Genomic DNA, 17268 nt, shown 5'->3' on the forward strand with positions numbered 1-17268 from the left:
GAAAAAAAAAAGAAAAAAAAAAACACTTTTGATTTCTCTCTTCTGCTGGTTCAGCTTTTAGAAGCACTTTATTGTTTGATCAAGCCATGCAGCTAGCTGAGACACTTAGCTAGCTGGTCATGGTATGCATAAGAGAAGGGGAATACTCACTGGCTCTTTGTTAATGTTATTTACATGAATTTTATGGAGTAATTGTGTGCCATTGCTTTCTAATCAAGAGGTATGTCTGCCATAACAGGATTTTTTTCTTTTGTTAATAAGTCTTTTATGTTTTCTGAGTAGCCTGCGCATGAAGGAAAGTATGTTCTTACTGCCCTCAAAATAGTCCTATGCAGCTGACTCTTATAATGGATTTAGTCTGTTATGAACACACCCTTGAGGGGGAAGAAATACCACCATCAGTAAGGGAACTGTGTAGGGAGAAATCAAGGACCAGGTTCCGGGAAGCAGCACTTTTGTCTGTGAAGCCACAGGGATGCTCTCTGGCGTGCTTCACTGTAGGCATAGCACAGATGCTGTCATGGCCGTGTTCAAGTGCCACAGGAAGGGTGAGTCCTTGCTGCTGCCAGCTGTGCCACACATCAGCCAGACACACACACTGCCAGAGCTTTCACCCAAACCACTAACTCAGCCAGCTTCTCTGGAGGAGATTCTGTTACAGGACTCCTTCTGGAACATGAGCTGGAAAAGATTTGTTTAGACTGCCAGCTGTGTTAAACTATGAAATAAATGTAACTGATTTAATTAGCTGTTGATGTATATCATGTAGCAGCAATGTCAGACAAGTCTTGTTTTTAGTGCAAAAATAAGCACAAAATAAGATTTCTTTAAAATGTAAATTGCTTTCTGGAAGATGATAATTCATTATACAACACAATACAATAAAAAAGTTTATAGGTCATGTAAAACATATGCTTTGGGACCAAAGTTATTCCATTTTCAGTGTTGATCTCACATATCTGTTAAAGAAAGATCTATATGCTTAGCCTGGAGTTAAGCTTTGCCAATAAGATGTGAGAAAGCATAATATTTGGAGTTTATGTGAGATTGGAAGGCATAATGGGATAGAAAACTGCAATTCTCTTATTTTGAGTATTTTAAAGACCTGTAAGGACTCATCATGGTTTATATCAGTTAATGCTGATAAATGATCTAATAGAATGTTTTGCCTTTTTCTATAAATAACAAAAAGACAGCTCATACACTGATTCTTTCTGAGACAAATGTAACCCTTTTTTTTAAATTGTGAATTTCAGTGGATTTTAGTGAATTTCCAGGTTAAATAGTAATTTCATGAGAGGAGTTTAAGTTAATCAGACCGTACTGTTTATAGTACAGCATGTTTTTCATGTAGACATGGTCAAATAAACAATCAAAGATTGTTTGCTTAGACTGAAATTTGGTTTTGAACGCTTTATTCTAAGGCAGGATCACAGTATTTCTTAAATGAACAATGATAATACAGATGCTGTTTTTCATTTGTGCTCGTTTGGAGATCTTGAATAAGCTGGCCACGTGTTACTTTATTTTTTGTGAAGGTGAGCCATTTGATATATCATGTGGTCCAGGCTTAAAAGAATTTGTAGTGTCTGGGTGAAATTCATACAGCACACTTAGTGACAGATGACATTTTGGTGTTTGAGAGGAATCTGGGTAACAACTTAATTTTTTTCATTGAGAGAAGGAAAAGAAAAAAAAAACATCAAGCTGAATTCATGAAAACTCTAGATTGATTTTTCTGGTGGTTGAAGTTTTTTATCTACTGCATGAGAATTTTCTAATGGGGAGAGAGATTTCACCACTGTAAGAGCATTTTGGCTGAACAACAAGAACGACAGTTGTTTTAATAGAGATAACTATAGCTAATCATAAGGTGTGTAGTCAGCTTGGTTGTAGATTCAACAGATGCAAGCAAAATAGCTGACACATATCTGAAATTTCATAAACGCAGCATACTGTTTGGAAGATTGTGACATGATTCACTGCTAACTTACATTATATAGGGAGATCAAGGGTATTATGGCTGTTTCTTTGATCACATTAAAAGATTTGTAGATTAATAGGTGCACAAATGGAGATCCCAGCCCATTTGTCCAAGTAATTAAAGGGACAGTGGAAACTAGTGTTGAGACTCCAGAGATAAAATTAATTATTCATATTCCCTTATCAGAATCTCAAAGCAAGAATGATTGCCGTTTTCGTAAGTGGTTATGATTGAGACAACAGGGATAAATTGTTAACTGCCTGTGTGGGCTGCAGAATGATGTAGTTTGTATAATGATTGTCATAGAGATGTAAGGCTGAGATAGAGAAATAGAAAGCAGCAAAAGAGATGAAACAGAACAGAAAATATTTTCTTGCTCTTGATCAACATTCAATTGTTCATCTTTGCTATAGCCGTAAATGAACAGGATTATTATTGTTATCTGGTTTTGCGTCAGATTTAGAGAACAAAATTTTGAGGTCTTAAGTAAAATCACAGTACTATGCAAAATGGTTAGCATCATGAAACTGTCACATGTTTTTTTTTTTTTCAAATGGTGACTAGTTAGGTTTGAGGACTCATAATTCATATCCTTAGGAGGCTAGCTGAGATGTACAATAGGAAAAAGCAACTAGTATTCAAAGCAGTATTCAAATACCTTATCCAATAGCTTTTACAAGGGCCCACACTGCTTTAGGCCATTTCAGAACTTTCTCTATTAGCACACCACATGCTTTCACCACATGCTTTATTAGCATATCACATAATTTTTTATTTTATTTTATTTTTTTTACAGATGTATGTAAGAGATTGACTTGATTCAACCTTGACTTGAAATTCCAACCTTGATTTGCGGTGCCAAGTTTATCAAAAAATTCAAACATATTTCAGTGAAGTTGTCTCCATGATGTTTAAGCTACTACGCCTTTGCTGCACTTTTTAAGCATTTAAGCTACTATGCCTTAGCTGCACTTTTTAAGCATTAAAACGTTGAGTAGCAAACAAAAAGAGATACCAATTTGGTACCAGATTTTCTCTGTCTTGATATATTTATAAAAATCTAATGACAATGTCATAGTGTAGGTGCTGTCAGGTTAGATTTAATGTACCTGAGATCTATTTTGAGACTATAAACAGGATATGCCGTCTAATGATTTTAATCACAATCATTAGCTGCCTCTCCAAATATAATTCTAATAGAGCCACTGATAATGGTTGATACTTGATTGGGTTCTCTGCCTCAGTTCATACAGAAGACCTGCACCAGATGAGTAACCCATGGCTATGCCTATTCTGCAGTCAGAGCAGTAACTGAAGTGAGATGTAGCAATACTTGAGATGGTAAAAGTCTGTTGGTTGCAGTCTCACCACCACATCCTGGGTAAATTTCTCTTCCTGGATGTCCATCCTGTTGCAGGTGTTGCTGTCACTTCTGGATCTAGACACCCTAATTAAGATATTAGCAATCAAGCTTGTTTGGAAACCTTAAATGATGTCAAATACATGTCACAGCATCGAGTTTTAGAAAATGTAGCCATGGAGAGCATCATACAATAGAAGCATATCACTGGCATCGTCCTATACATGTTATTTAAGAAATCTTTTCAGGAGTCCTGAAGCACACCATCAGGTACAAACCACATGGGAGAAACTACTGCTCCCAGACTAGTGTGCATGCTCACATCAGGCTAATTTAGTCCCCAAGGACTATGCATAAACAAGTGGCCTCAGGACTTATTTAAGTGGATTATACATTTTCGTAAAGTTTGTAAAATCTTGTTTGTGTATAAATTAATAGCATATGATATTAATTTTAACAGATAAACAGTGGAGGTGGAGCAGTAAGTTTCCTTATAGAAAAGAAAGTTTACTTGCTGCTACTGACAGGATGCATACAGCTAAGTGTTCCCCACTGTTCAGAAAATCTCTCTGGCTGAGACAAATAGTGAGGCATTTTCCACTTCAATAGCAGACTAATTCAAACCTTCATTTTGATATTTTTTTTCATAGCTCGTATCTCTATAATCTTTTGAAGCATTAAAAGCATTTTTAATTCCTACAAATAATTAAATAAATGTCTAAATATTCTGACATTTGAGTTGTGCTTAAGAATTTTCTTTTTCTGAGGTGAAAATTAATTCTAAAAATGACCACATGCAGTTGCCGCCTTTGGTCAGGAGGAGGTGATTTCCATCCCTTCCTTAAATTTAACTTAAAATGGTCTTCAGTCAATTTTGTGGCTTCAGGAGTAATGAAATTTATTTTGAATTGTCTTATAATTACAGCAGAAGATTTTAAATGCTTGCTGATGTTCCGACATGCTTCTTGTGGCATTTTTTTTTTTTTTTGCTAATTTTAACAAAGTCATCATGATTTGCACCTACTGACCAAACAATTCTGAATGAGAACAAGTTATGGAGATAAGCAGCTTTGAGAACAAGAATGAAATGCTTAACCTGTCAATGCCGTTGCTAGAGAGCAGCACAGTGTGGTACGATAATCTGTAGCCATCTTTAAAGTTCATTGCTTTGCAGGAAATGAGACAAAGATATTTTTCACTTGTTCCAAACATCAGATGCTTTATAAGCATTTGACACAGTCTGGTAGACAGCTGAATAGTCAGCTATCAGACAGAAATCTCAACATAAAGTAAAATACTTCAGCTCTTTTACAATGTTGATCATGATACAAGCAACAGGAATATTAATTACCTTTTTCTGAGAGGTAATTTGGAAAGGAAAACAGGCCCCAAGTGTACTATCCCAGTGTCTTTGGCATGGTGTTATCCAGCTTAGGTGGACAAGAGGAATCCATAAAAATATGCTTTAATTCTCTTGTTTTTTCTTCAAACACAAATGTAAGCAGAATTTAAATTTACTGAAGTCTTCATAGGTAGTAACAGAAATGATCAAAACTCTGCCTATCTAGATGGAAACATTATTTATGAAAACTGGTTTTGTGAATCAGGCCTTTTATTAATAAACTGATTTCTGTCTCAATGAATCTTAGCTAACAGACCCTAGTGATCAGATCCGATAATGTAATATTCAGTAATTGTGAGAGATAAGAGATAAAGTGATCTTCAGCAGTTGACATAGAATGTTGAATTCAGACAATCGAGATCTGATCTCAGAGAAGAAACTCACCTGTAGGTCCTGTTTCTTTACATATAAGCAAATTTTAAATATAAATTATCCTAACACTATATTAATAAGATATAAAATGGCAGAATATCATCGAATTTGGGAGAAAAAGTTACAGTTTTTAAATTGGATTGCACCTGATGATGGCTTTAATCATTTTCTCTGTTTTCACTATTTTGGAGAGAAGAAAGGCAAAAGATTTTTGTTTAAACAAATCTGAGGTGTAGTTGTGTAGAGAGAAAAGATGTACACAGGTGATGCAGTGTTTAGTGGCACATCATAAAGTGGCTTAGGCTGTTATCATAATCCGTATTCCCAAAATTTACCTGTAGTGTTACCAACAGAAATGTATGGGATACTTTTTTTATACCCACAGTGTTTTTTCTTTAAAGGATGGACTCATGGTTAATTGTAGCGTCCAGCACCTACAACAGAGAACAGGTTAATTTGGAACACAAAACTCCAATTTAGTTACTTTTTACTGTAACACTGCCTTTCTGTTCTGTTCAGTGTCATCATCTTAAGCACTGTTGACTTCAAATATATTCCTAACCATAACAGTATATAGAATAAGGATGCAAGTTAGCAAGAGGCCAAAATTCCTCATCCTTAAATATATCTGAACTGGATATAACTTTAGAATTCTGATGCTGCCATCAGTGACTTAGTGCCTTCTGGAGGGAATTGTGTAGGGTAGTGCAAAGTTCCTGGAAAACTCTTACTAAATCATTACTTTGCAGCTCAGTGATATTTTAATTCAACCTGTGACTTGGCAAAAACATAGTTCATTCCATTTAGTAAATGAATGCATTTTGAAATGTATTCCATACACCTGAGTCTGAGAAAGTAATACAGCACATCTCATTATTACACATGGACTTTTTTTTAGCTGTTGCTGCTTGAATTCTAAAGATCAATTTATTGTGATAAACAATTAATTTAATAATATTTTAAAAAAAAAAAAAAGGAAGAGATTCTTACTGCCTGAATCCCCTCCATTTCCATGTATCATTAGTATGCCAGTATTCTCATCTTGTGCTTATTCTTTCCTTTATCACCATCTCTAATTCACATTCTGCAATTACGGAATAGTATTTAGTTTTGTCTTTGTCATTTGGATCAAGTCCTTACCTGGGAAGATGAAAGAAGCTTCCTGCTGCAAACTGATATGTCTGTTGCCCAATTTCTTTAAGTAATTCTGCCTGGCCTCAATATTTTTGCTGTGATAACTCTGTTCACATAAGTGTGTTCTCCATCCCACCAAACCCTTCATCTCTGTCACCTCCAGGTGCTCTGAAGTCTTTTCTCTGTTATTTGAACTTTCAGAAGCCTAATAGCTGTTTTTGCTTTGCTTATTTTATAGCCCTAGACAGATATTCAGCCTTAATAGTTCTTGCCTTACCTCATTTTTCAGAAGTTATCTATTTCTTTGCCTTCCATTTCACTAATAAATTTCTATGGCCACAATAATATTTGACACTTTCTGTAGCAGTACAGTGTTATTTTGCTATTTAGGGTCTGCACAGAGCTGAAATGCTGTGTCACTTTAAAAGTTTTGTACGTCTGTCCTTACTCTTTCTTCTTTATTCTTTATTCTCAAAGCAACCTTCACGTTTTGTCAGTCCCCTAGTATTTTTCTCTAGCGACCATCTGTTTCTGCATGCTGTCTCTACTGCTGACCTTTTCCTTGTTCTGAATGACCTCTGTTTTCTCTCTCAATTCTGCTACTTTCAGCACTTCTTTTTAAAATGTGTGTGGGCAGCATAACTGCAATAATTGTAAAACGGGACTCCTCCTTGGACCTGTTTTATTACCTTAGAAGTCTTTTTATAGTACTTCATGAGTAATGGCCATTTTTGAAAGTATATCTGAACAAACCAATATACTAGCTAACTTGAAGAATGATTTCAAAACCTATGCATACATGCACAGATGTTTATACCATTAACTTCTTATGCATTTGAAAGGAAGCTGAGATATCTATACCTTTGTGGAGCTACAATTCACACCCACAAGTTTCTGGATATTTCTGCTTTAGCCTGTCTAGAATTAAAGGTCCTTTTGGGAAATGGTAAGTGGTGAAGTGTTGCAATGTCATTCCATACCCTGATTCTGACCATTACAAGAGGAAACCTTAGCACATTGTAACAAAGATATATACTTCTATTCTATTGTCTGTTTTGCTACTTGATATTTTTGCTCAGAGTTAAAATCAAAAAGGATTCTGCAGAGGATTTTTTTTTCTTTCTGAGAGCATTAGCTTTCAAGACTAGTTTCAACTTTCTTCTGACCACTAACAGGATTAATAAAAGAATAATTAATATATATTGCAGCCATCATATTAGAGTGCTAACATGTATTTTATATATGAATGTATTAATTAGATATATTTATCTCAATAAAGAATGACAATTTTTGTTAAAGGAGATATGGATACATAGCAGTGGGAGAAACTGCAAGGAAGCATAACATTTATTTTCAGCATAGGGAAGCAAGGGAGCAGAATTTAAAATGTATAATCAATATACACCAGCTGGATTATTCACTCTGCTGAAGTACAATCAGTCTACCAGATACCATGCTGAAAGTGAATGCGGTTCTGTTTATGTTGGGCAAATTATGCCTGTACTCTTTTAGTTAGTGACCCACAAAAATTCTTGATGCATGCATTGGTTTTCAATAAGCCTTTATCAATGTAAAGAAAAGTAAGTCACTGTATGACCAAGTTTTTATTTCTAGATTATATTTAACTATTATTGCCTATTTATCACCTTCATTCGTTCATTTTAAATTAGTTTAGGAAACGGCATTTGAAAATTTTATCTCACAGAGTGATCAGTTACTAATGACAACCTCACATGTTGTTGACTTAATAGACAAATGCTGTGCATTTTTGGCAGGGTAATTGACAGCCAGAATATTAAATGTCTTACAATGATTTTGAAATCTGTAGTTACCAAATCATTAAAACATACTAGAAATAATAAAGAGAAAAAAAAATGTACTTCCTTCTGCTACATTTTTTCAATTTCAATTTCTAATATCATAGAGTGGTTTGGGTTGGAAGTTAACTTAAAGATCATCGAAGTCCAACACCCCTGCCATGGGCAGGATAGTATATCGTGTGCATTTTTCAGTCCAGAGGGCCAATAAGAGGATCTTGAAATAAAATATTATTCCAGACCTCTAAAGAGAATTTGGCAAATAATTTCTGTTCTTTGAAATAAAATTTATATATATATATATATGAAATTTGTGGGGCTATTATTATTCAAAAGGAAATCAGGTGTATAGTAAGTAAGCTTAAAATTCACATTCTGGTACTTGTGCCAGAGGGATCCTTTAGTGCAAGTCCTGCTGTGACTTGTATTGCTGTAAATTTATTGAACATTTAACACAGTATCTCAATCTTTATTTAACATGGTAGAAATCTCTCAATTCTTGATTCCTTTCACAGAGTAATTTAAGAAATGTACCATTATTGTGCTACTTTTGGGCAAGGAAAACTAGCAAGGCTAGCTTGTTCTGTTTTTGTTTGTTTTGGGTGTCTTTTGTTTTGTTTTTTCTTTTTTACTTTTAAGAATTCAATATCTGCAAAACATCTTCTAATTATCATTTCATTATAATTTTTTATTTGTAAGTTAGTAATAAATTTAAAACAGTTACAGTTTGTCTACTTAGTATTTGCAGGAAACTGTAGTGAATTCGTTCTCTTTTCCTAACTTTTTCTGACCCTGCTCCTTTCATTATAATTGTACCGTTTGTACACCTTGCGTTTTTTTTTCTTTTTTTTTTTAATTGCTTGCACTCGAACTCTAATTTAGCTTCTAAATCATTCTGGTCCAGCTGTGCAAAATTCTACTGTCATCAATCGTAGTTCAATGTAGAAGTCTCTGGCTTCCATAAATTTATATTTTCTGAAGTAAAATAAACTAATATTGATTATTTGGTTTTAGATTTTACATTGTACAAATATATTTATTGCAGATCTTGATCTTGCTCTCCAAAGGGCAATTAATACTCTCTCACTTTACAGATAGAGTAATGAGAAAGATAAGGTTTTGCTACACAATATCGTCTTAAGGAGGCAGGCTTCCTATCCTTCGTATACCAAACTCATTTGGTTTCCTGTCAGCCTGCTGATGCTGCTGTTCACCATAAGATCAGTGTTTAAGGAAGGTGCATATACACATGCGTTTGTGTGTATATTGTCATTCCAGTAATGTAACAGTATCAGCACCTAAGTTTACGTAGATGTTTCCTTTATTTAAACAATAAAAATGATAATTAACCTTCCATTTGAGCAATGAACTTACTGCTAAACTGAATTAGCTAGCAGATTTTTGAGCTCACATTTGTAAATACACATGCCTATAATTAGCCATTTAGACAGAATAACCTGACTCCCATGAAAAAAAGGTTCTCACCTGTACATTTTATGAAATTCCAGGAAAGTTTGGATTTGCTCATGCCATTTGAAAATCAAAGCTATTGTGGGTCAGGGCATGTTTTTAGTAATGTTGGTCCTACCACAAGAACTTTGGTCAGTCTTCTTTTAAGCTATTCTAAATTATGGCTTCACATTATTGTGGTGAAAGTTTAGCTAGCCAAATGGATGTGATGTGCTTTGCCATAGCTGTTATTCATTTCTTATTAAAGAGTGGTTTAATAAAAACAAACCTGCTACCTAGTGGGAAACATATTGAACTATAATACTACTTAATAATGTAAAAAATAAATTATATTTTGTAATATGTGGACTTGCCTCAGTGGTGTTAGTGCAGCAGTTGATCCCAAAGAGATTCCAGCATCTCCACCCACACACCTCTACCTACTTGAACAGTGCCGTATTTTCTGATTCATATTTCATCTTAACGTGATAGCAGTCAAAATCAGATGAGTTTCTCACACTTTTGGAGAATCTGTTTTTCTATACACTTTCTTATGTTAATGCACAGAACCTGCTAGACTTTCATTCATTACTCTAATTGGATTAGCAGATTTTACTTTTAATCAAGCCATAATGATGCAAGTATGCTGGGCATATTTCCCTAAAACTTTTTCATTACTCCTTTGGGTAGAGATCACTGTACTTTTGCTCTCCTGGTGCCTTTTCTGCATTAAGAAATAATGTGTGAGGATTTTTATCCCACAAAGCATAGGAAGTCTAGATGATAAGTCACTTAAGGGTCAGATTTTCAAAACTGCCCAGACTCCTGAAATTCAAAATCAATAAGACTTTTGATATATCCTTTAGCCACCTTCACCTCAAAGTCTGGGGAGCTGAAAACCCTCCAAGAAATAACATCAAAGAATTTTCAACATTTGGCAGAAAATTGCTAGATTTTTCTCAAACAAAAATGGGGACTACATTTAGAAGAAAAGTCAAATCACAAGGGTCTAAAAACATAGGTGGAAAGACATAGGCATAGGGAATGTAGGGATAATATTATCACCTAGTTATTCATTAAGTTATCTTGATGCTTCAGATGAAGGTATCATAATTTGCATTATCAGGGCAGAGAAGATCACAAATTAAAAGTAGGTCAGAAATAGCTAACAGTTGTGATAAGATGATTACATGCAAGGCAGAATGAGAAGTACAAGCAAAGTCTGCAGATAGGAAAAGCTAATACGTCCCTCTGGATCCATGACCCTCTCAGCAGTATCATATAGCAGTAGCGGTCCAGTGTCCATCGTTAGCTGCAGCTGTGTAAGAAGCTGTTGCCACCCTCTTTATTTTGGGCTATGTAGTCTATCCTATTGTCATCTGACCAGTATAATGAATTCTGCAGATACTTTGAATTCTCTTCAGACTTGTAGAAAGCACATGCATAAAAACAAATAGCAGTTACCTACTCCTTGAAGTGATTTCTTCATCCTTTCTGGTACTGTTTAAAGGGTACATGGTTTTCCAAAGTGTGGATGATCAACAGATTAGGACTCATTGGTACTGCAATGATTATCATGCTCTAATTTGTCATGTGTCAGGTTGTACCTCTTGAATTAGCAGCTGAACTAAATCTGCTGCAGCTGATCAGGCTATTGTCAGCTGTTACACATTTTATACACATTTGCATTTGTATATGTAAGTGTATATATGTGTGTAAACACAAAGGTGAGATACCATTAAGATTATGTTGTAGATAGTAGAGACAGCAGAGTGATGAAGGTACAGCAACTCAGGCTTACACGAAAGATAGTTGCCTATGTAAGTACTAGGACTACACCTGGTCCAAGCTGAATCCTTCATTGTCACAGCTTCTCTGAAGCTGCATCCAGTATAAACAACCAAATAATAATATACATGTGACAGTGCACTGAAAGCTCAGAGCTGCCACTTCTAGAAAGAGTGTTCTCATCCAAATTTGTCGTCTTTCAGAGCTACAGGCAAACCAAGTTCCAAATAAATATGTACTTCAATAGGTAATTCTTTTTATTTTTTCTTGAACAGCATATATCCTAATAGTTCTTTAGCTAGAAAAGCTTCTAATATGGGTAGTAATTGTCTAGATGCTGCAGAGGTAGATGTTAAAAATTGATTATAGATGATTTGTACCTTCCTCAAAGGCCACTGTAAAATGTCAGAACATTTCATTATTGCGTCAGTGATAGTGAAAAGAAAAAAAAAAAAAAGGAATTTAGAAATATTTTAGTTATGGAGCCTTCATCAGTTTATCAGCAATAGAGACTGTGGAGGAAAAGGGGCATATTTGTTGAAACATATAGTAATTTTATTTTATTTATTTTATTTTATTTTTTGCTAAGAGAAAGTGTATTTATTTCTACAGCTTGTTTGTTGTTTTCAGGGAGGCATAGGACTTTACTATTCCTTTCCATGTTATTCACTTCACTTCCAGCTGATCTTACAGAGAAATATCATCAATGTGAAATCTTAAAAGACAAGAGAAGAAGGCGTGAGTCTGTATTACAAATTTTGCTCTCTTTTTCTGTTATCTGACAATCCAATCCTTATGTATGTTCCAATGTATTTGTGTTTTAGCATGTTTTTGCTGTACAACATTCAATTAATTTGCATGAGAGGCTCTGGATTTTTCTGTGTTCCTTGATGTGTATCAGTGGAAGCTCTTAGCTTTATGAGCATTGTTTTTATGGCAAGTAGAGATAGGCATTTACCTATTTGTTACCGGGTGAAGCTCTATTAAAGAATGGCAGAGATTCTCAGAGGAGAAGTTAACACAATTGCAAAAAACATTTTTCTCTCTCTGGCAATTTTATCTTTTAGCCTGTGCAATAGTTGTCATTACTTAATGTTTTTGCACTGAAGCAGGACTGGGAGGTGTTATCATGAAGAAAAATATTTATTTGTTTTGGGGAACTATGTACCCTCAGTAGGCATACTGTGTACTACAGATTCTCCTTTCCTCCATATGAGTCTCTCTCCTTCATGAACTACCCTTTACACCTCTCTGTTCTCTAACTCTTCTATTTTGCCCCTCCTGTGCTTGTCTCAGTTTTTTCCCTGTCCCTTCTTTTTGCCATTTCTGAATCTTCTCCATAATAGTGTCTACACTTCTTCCCTCAACTTTCTACTCCAGAAATCCTGCTTATTACTTCTAGATCTTCCACATCTTGCTGGGCTACTGTATTGGATGATTTGCATCATGATCTTCTCAAGCTCCATCTTCACGTGCTGTAGAATTTGGTCACACTTCTTGAAGCAGGTGTTTCTAGGACCTCATTCACCTCTCATTTCAATTTACTCTATTTTTAACCCAAACAAAATAATATTTTTTTGTTTCTATATTGTGACATGAAAGTTGCATGCTTGTCCTTTTTCCCATTTTACTGTGAAATGAATGAAATGTATTCTACAATAGCCGAAGTTCGTAAGATCATATATGCAGCCTTAAACCTGAGCCAATACATAGGGAGTGAGTGAATGAGTGTTATTCCTTTTAGTAACCTGAAATACACACAACCTGTATTTTCCCACTTGCTAGTCTAGCATAAATATAGTACATTATTCTTCCATCTCTGTCTATATTGATACTAGGGCAGTATTGTGGAAGTTTGTCCCAGATTGGAAATTAGGCGAAATTTCTTCCCAGAAAGAGCAGTCAGGCATTGGGATGGGTTGCACAGGGAGGCGGTGGAGTCACCTTCCCAGGGGGTGTTCAAGGAAAAGTTGGACATGGTGTTTAGGGGCATGGTTTAGTGTGTAGTGTTGGTGGTAGGGGAATGGTTGTATCAGATGATCTTGGAGGTCTTTTCCAACCTTCATGAGTCTATGGTTTGTGCATGTTACTGAGGTAAAGTAGAAGTTCAGAAACAATGTCAGTACTAGCGCTGTGCTTCTTCACCAGCCACACCACTTCTGTATGTGTGTTACGAGTACCTGGAAAGTGGACTGCATGTTTCTCCCTTATCTCAGCTGTTTGTAGTCTCTTTGTGGAAGAAGGACTAGCACTGTCTGCTGGCAGTTTCTGTAGTAAGCTGCTGGTGCATCTCAGACTAGTGTTGAGTCACACACCCCATAACACTCCTAACTTTCTGGAAGAAAAACGTTTGTTGCTTTACCAACAAACACTTTTCAGTGATAGAAATCAAACAATGAAGAACCTTTCCATGTGACCCTTCTGTTTATCTAGTTGAACTTTGCTCTGTGTATGGACTGTATACACGCTGAATGGCTGATAATTTTGTTCATATTTGACAAAGGTCTGAGTTGCATAGATCCTCAGAAACCAGGGTTTGGGGAATACCTGAATTAATGAACCCCTTAAGCATCCTTCTGGAATATTCTGTGTGAAACATATGGTATGCTGGAAGATACGTGGGAAGGCAGAGACAGGAAGACAATCTTTACTTTCCGCCATATAAGTTTCTTCCTACCAGGAGACCTACAGACCTCTCTATCAGTAGACCTGTGAGTGGTCTACTGAAATAAAGCCGTTCTGCTTCAAGTTTAGATTGTGAGAAAGTTTCTAACACTTAGTTCATTAACTTAGTTCTTCAAATTAGTACATTCACTAAGAAGAATAATTCAATTCAGTACCCAATATGAATACTTAGGGCAGCTATCTTTCTTCTTGGCTGTCAGTGGGGAGGAGGTTCTGGAAATTTATATCAGAAACTGTTGTTGGATCCTTTAGTTTTGTAAGGAAATTCTCCTTTCACTCTTACTGTAATCTACTGAAATATTTTGCTTTTGCTTTGTGAGAAAAAAATATGCCAAGTCTTCTCCTAATTCACTGAGTCGATGACTATTTTGGAAGGAGCTTCTATAACACAGTATGTTAAAACCAATGAAGAAGAATTTGACAACCCTGCTTAATCTTAACATTTCTACGAAATGAGAGATTGATGCAAGGATAAAAATCAAGCTTCACAGCTATGTGGGATACACGATTCTTCCACTGCTAAAATATGTACTCTCCCTTCCATCACTACATGGTCAGAAATCTGAGATTGACATCTGTATGAAAAAAGACATGCTGCATGTGAAAAATATGCCTGATACTCCCTAGATTGTATTTGTTTCTTGTGTAACACAATTAGCGTGGGTGGGAATGTATTCCAAGATTTCATATAGGTCTAATATTTCATATATACATTTGGTTTTTTATTTATTTTGGAGGGCTAGGAAGAAACTGCTCTTGCTGCCAAGACAATTCATTTTCTAGTCTCAATAGTCAATACCACTCTTTGCCAGAAAAAAATCAGAAGAGCACAGGAAACAATACTACATTGTTTTAGTCTCTCTGATAAAACAAAAATGGCATATGCTCATGATATTACAGAGACTATGAGAGCCTTGAAAGAATGTGTTGTTGCTTCATTTATCCAAGTATGCCTACATAATTAAAGCATATTCACAGCGGAAATTAAAAGGTAAATGGAGTATTTAAATCTTAGAGAAAGCCATTGACAGTGCTTCTCTAATAACAGCTGGTCTTGGTTGTCGGTTTTGAAGGACAAAATTCAGTGACCTGACAGCAGCCCTGTTTGAGGTTTGTAATGAAAGATCAGTTGTGTTGAACCTGCAGGGCATTTTCTTGTTTTTCTACACACACACACACAAAAAAGGTCTATCCCCTTGAACAACTACAAAATGTGGATTAAAAATATACTATCATTCTGCTTGTTTGAATAAAATAAATGATTCAGTGGTAGGTGCTAACTAGGATAAGCCCTCACTGTCCAGAAGGCTGACCAATCCCAGAAAAAAAGATTCCTGATCAGAAAATGGAAAGACTCTCTTGAGGATAAGCAGAGGCATATCAAGTTAATTGTTTAGCTGTTGTATAAATTCCTAAGGCAATGGAACAGTAAATGTATTGCTGTTATGGAGAGGATGAAAAGCTTAACAGCATCTGAAAACTATCTGTTTAAATCCAGAGAAACATAAATCCCATTCAATTGTCTAATGTACATCCAGGCAGGAAGTGCTTGTCTGTTGGGATAAGCATGAATAGTTTTTCATGGTCCAGTCATAACACAGGGAGGTTTTCCTTTTACTTTATTTCTTAAGTTTTGCTGTGCTGTTAAAAGTTTTATCCTTAGTGTTACCTGTTCAGTATCTTGCACTCTACATATATTTAAAATCTGAATTTGGTCTATAAAAAACATTAAAGATGGTAATATTCATGTCAGATGAGACATGAAAGATGTATAATGGTTTAATAGTTTTCTCAAAGTGTCAAAATATAATTCACTTGTTCATTATGGGATGGATATGTTGGAAATCATAGAACGGTTTGGGTTGGAAGGGATTCCTAAAGATCTTTCACTAGATCACGTTGCTCAAAACACTGTCCAGCCTGAGGAAGGGGCTCAAATATCCTCTCTGTATAGAACAGTTCCCAGGCATGATTTATGTTTTAGGAATAGGTGCTATTCCTGTTTTCTAGGTTAGTATTGCAGTCAGAAATTTAGCTTCCTTCTGGTATCACTCACTGCCATGTAGGATTAATGGCTGGTATAAATGTTTCAGTGGTAGCACATTTTTTAAATTGCTGTGCCCCCCTGTCTAGTGTGATTTATCAGTTTTGATATAAACATGAAAACAAATCACTAAGGTAAAATCAGCTGAGGTAAAATTCAACTATGAGCACTGTGGTCCATACTACTATATTAGTAATAGAATAGTTTCAAGTGGGGAAGACTCTGTGAAGATGTAGCAGCTATTATTAGTAAGACTAACTCTAAACCAGTGTTTATTTTAGTCTTGTATGACTCATCCTTGTTCTTACATAAAAGACAAGACAAAGTGCAGTTCACTGACTTTGGACACTATCAAAATACTGGCAAAACCTCAAAGCGTATGCTTTCTCTGAGATAAGTAATTTTGTCTATCTTTTTAATCTGTATCATGCTGCATGACAAAGGAAAAGAAAACAAGCAACCATGGTTTATGGTTTCTATAACTAAGACATACCTTGGAAGCTTTTTGCTAATAGAGCCTCTATACTAAAGCATTTCTGAAACTATAATGTTCAGTGAGGTTTTTGGCATTTGCTGCTTTTTCCTAGCTGTCATCATACTGTATTAAATCATAGCTTTGGGCTAAGTTAGATCTTCTACAAGCTTCCAGACGGGCTACAGTTATGTCAAACAAAATTCATCTCTCCTTGATAAATTATGTGATAACCCTGGGGTGAGATCAAAGGAAAAAAAAAAAAAAATCCAGTTATATGTAGTTCGTAGTTAAGTGAGGGTGTTCTTTATTAACCTGAGAGCGAGCAGTGGGAATGCTAGGTTGTGAGGCAGCTCAGAGATGCTTCACTAACAAGCAGTTTAGTGCTCTAAATGAAATGTTGCCCATGTAGCTTTTAAGCAGGTGGTATTTGTTTAAAAAAGCATGAAGAGGAAAAAAGTAAAAGTAGCACATTGGGCACAATTGCTGTAAGCAAAATTATTGTAACTGTTCCAATAAAAACAAAAAGTAAAGACAGGAGCAAAGAAAGTAATTGATAAGCCCTCATTTCTCAGTTGGTAATTGTGATTTCCTGGCGGAAAGAGTTAATAGAACTTTGCTAATATTTTAGTTGGAGCTGTGATGAATACAGTACTCAAGACTAAAAATAAAAAAATTTAAAAAATCAAATTATACAACTGAGTATCCTGCTTAGAAGGCAAAGTAAGAAGTAAAACAGTAAAATATATGACTTTCCCTGT

At 35.4% G+C, this 17268-nt stretch overlaps 1 protein-coding gene across 8 annotated transcripts in view; it reads left to right on the top strand.

The window, feature by feature from the left end:
- The window catches only part of SHANK2 (SH3 and multiple ankyrin repeat domains 2), a 354395-nt gene that overhangs the window by 274226 nt on the left and 62901 nt on the right, over nucleotides 1-17268 (top strand). The gene's annotated exons all lie outside the window — the stretch shown is intronic.

This window comes from Anser brachyrhynchus, assembly GCF_964034855.1.
Source record: "Anser brachyrhynchus genome assembly, chromosome: 5".
Taxonomy (NCBI): domain Eukaryota; kingdom Metazoa; phylum Chordata; class Aves; order Anseriformes; family Anatidae; genus Anser; species Anser brachyrhynchus.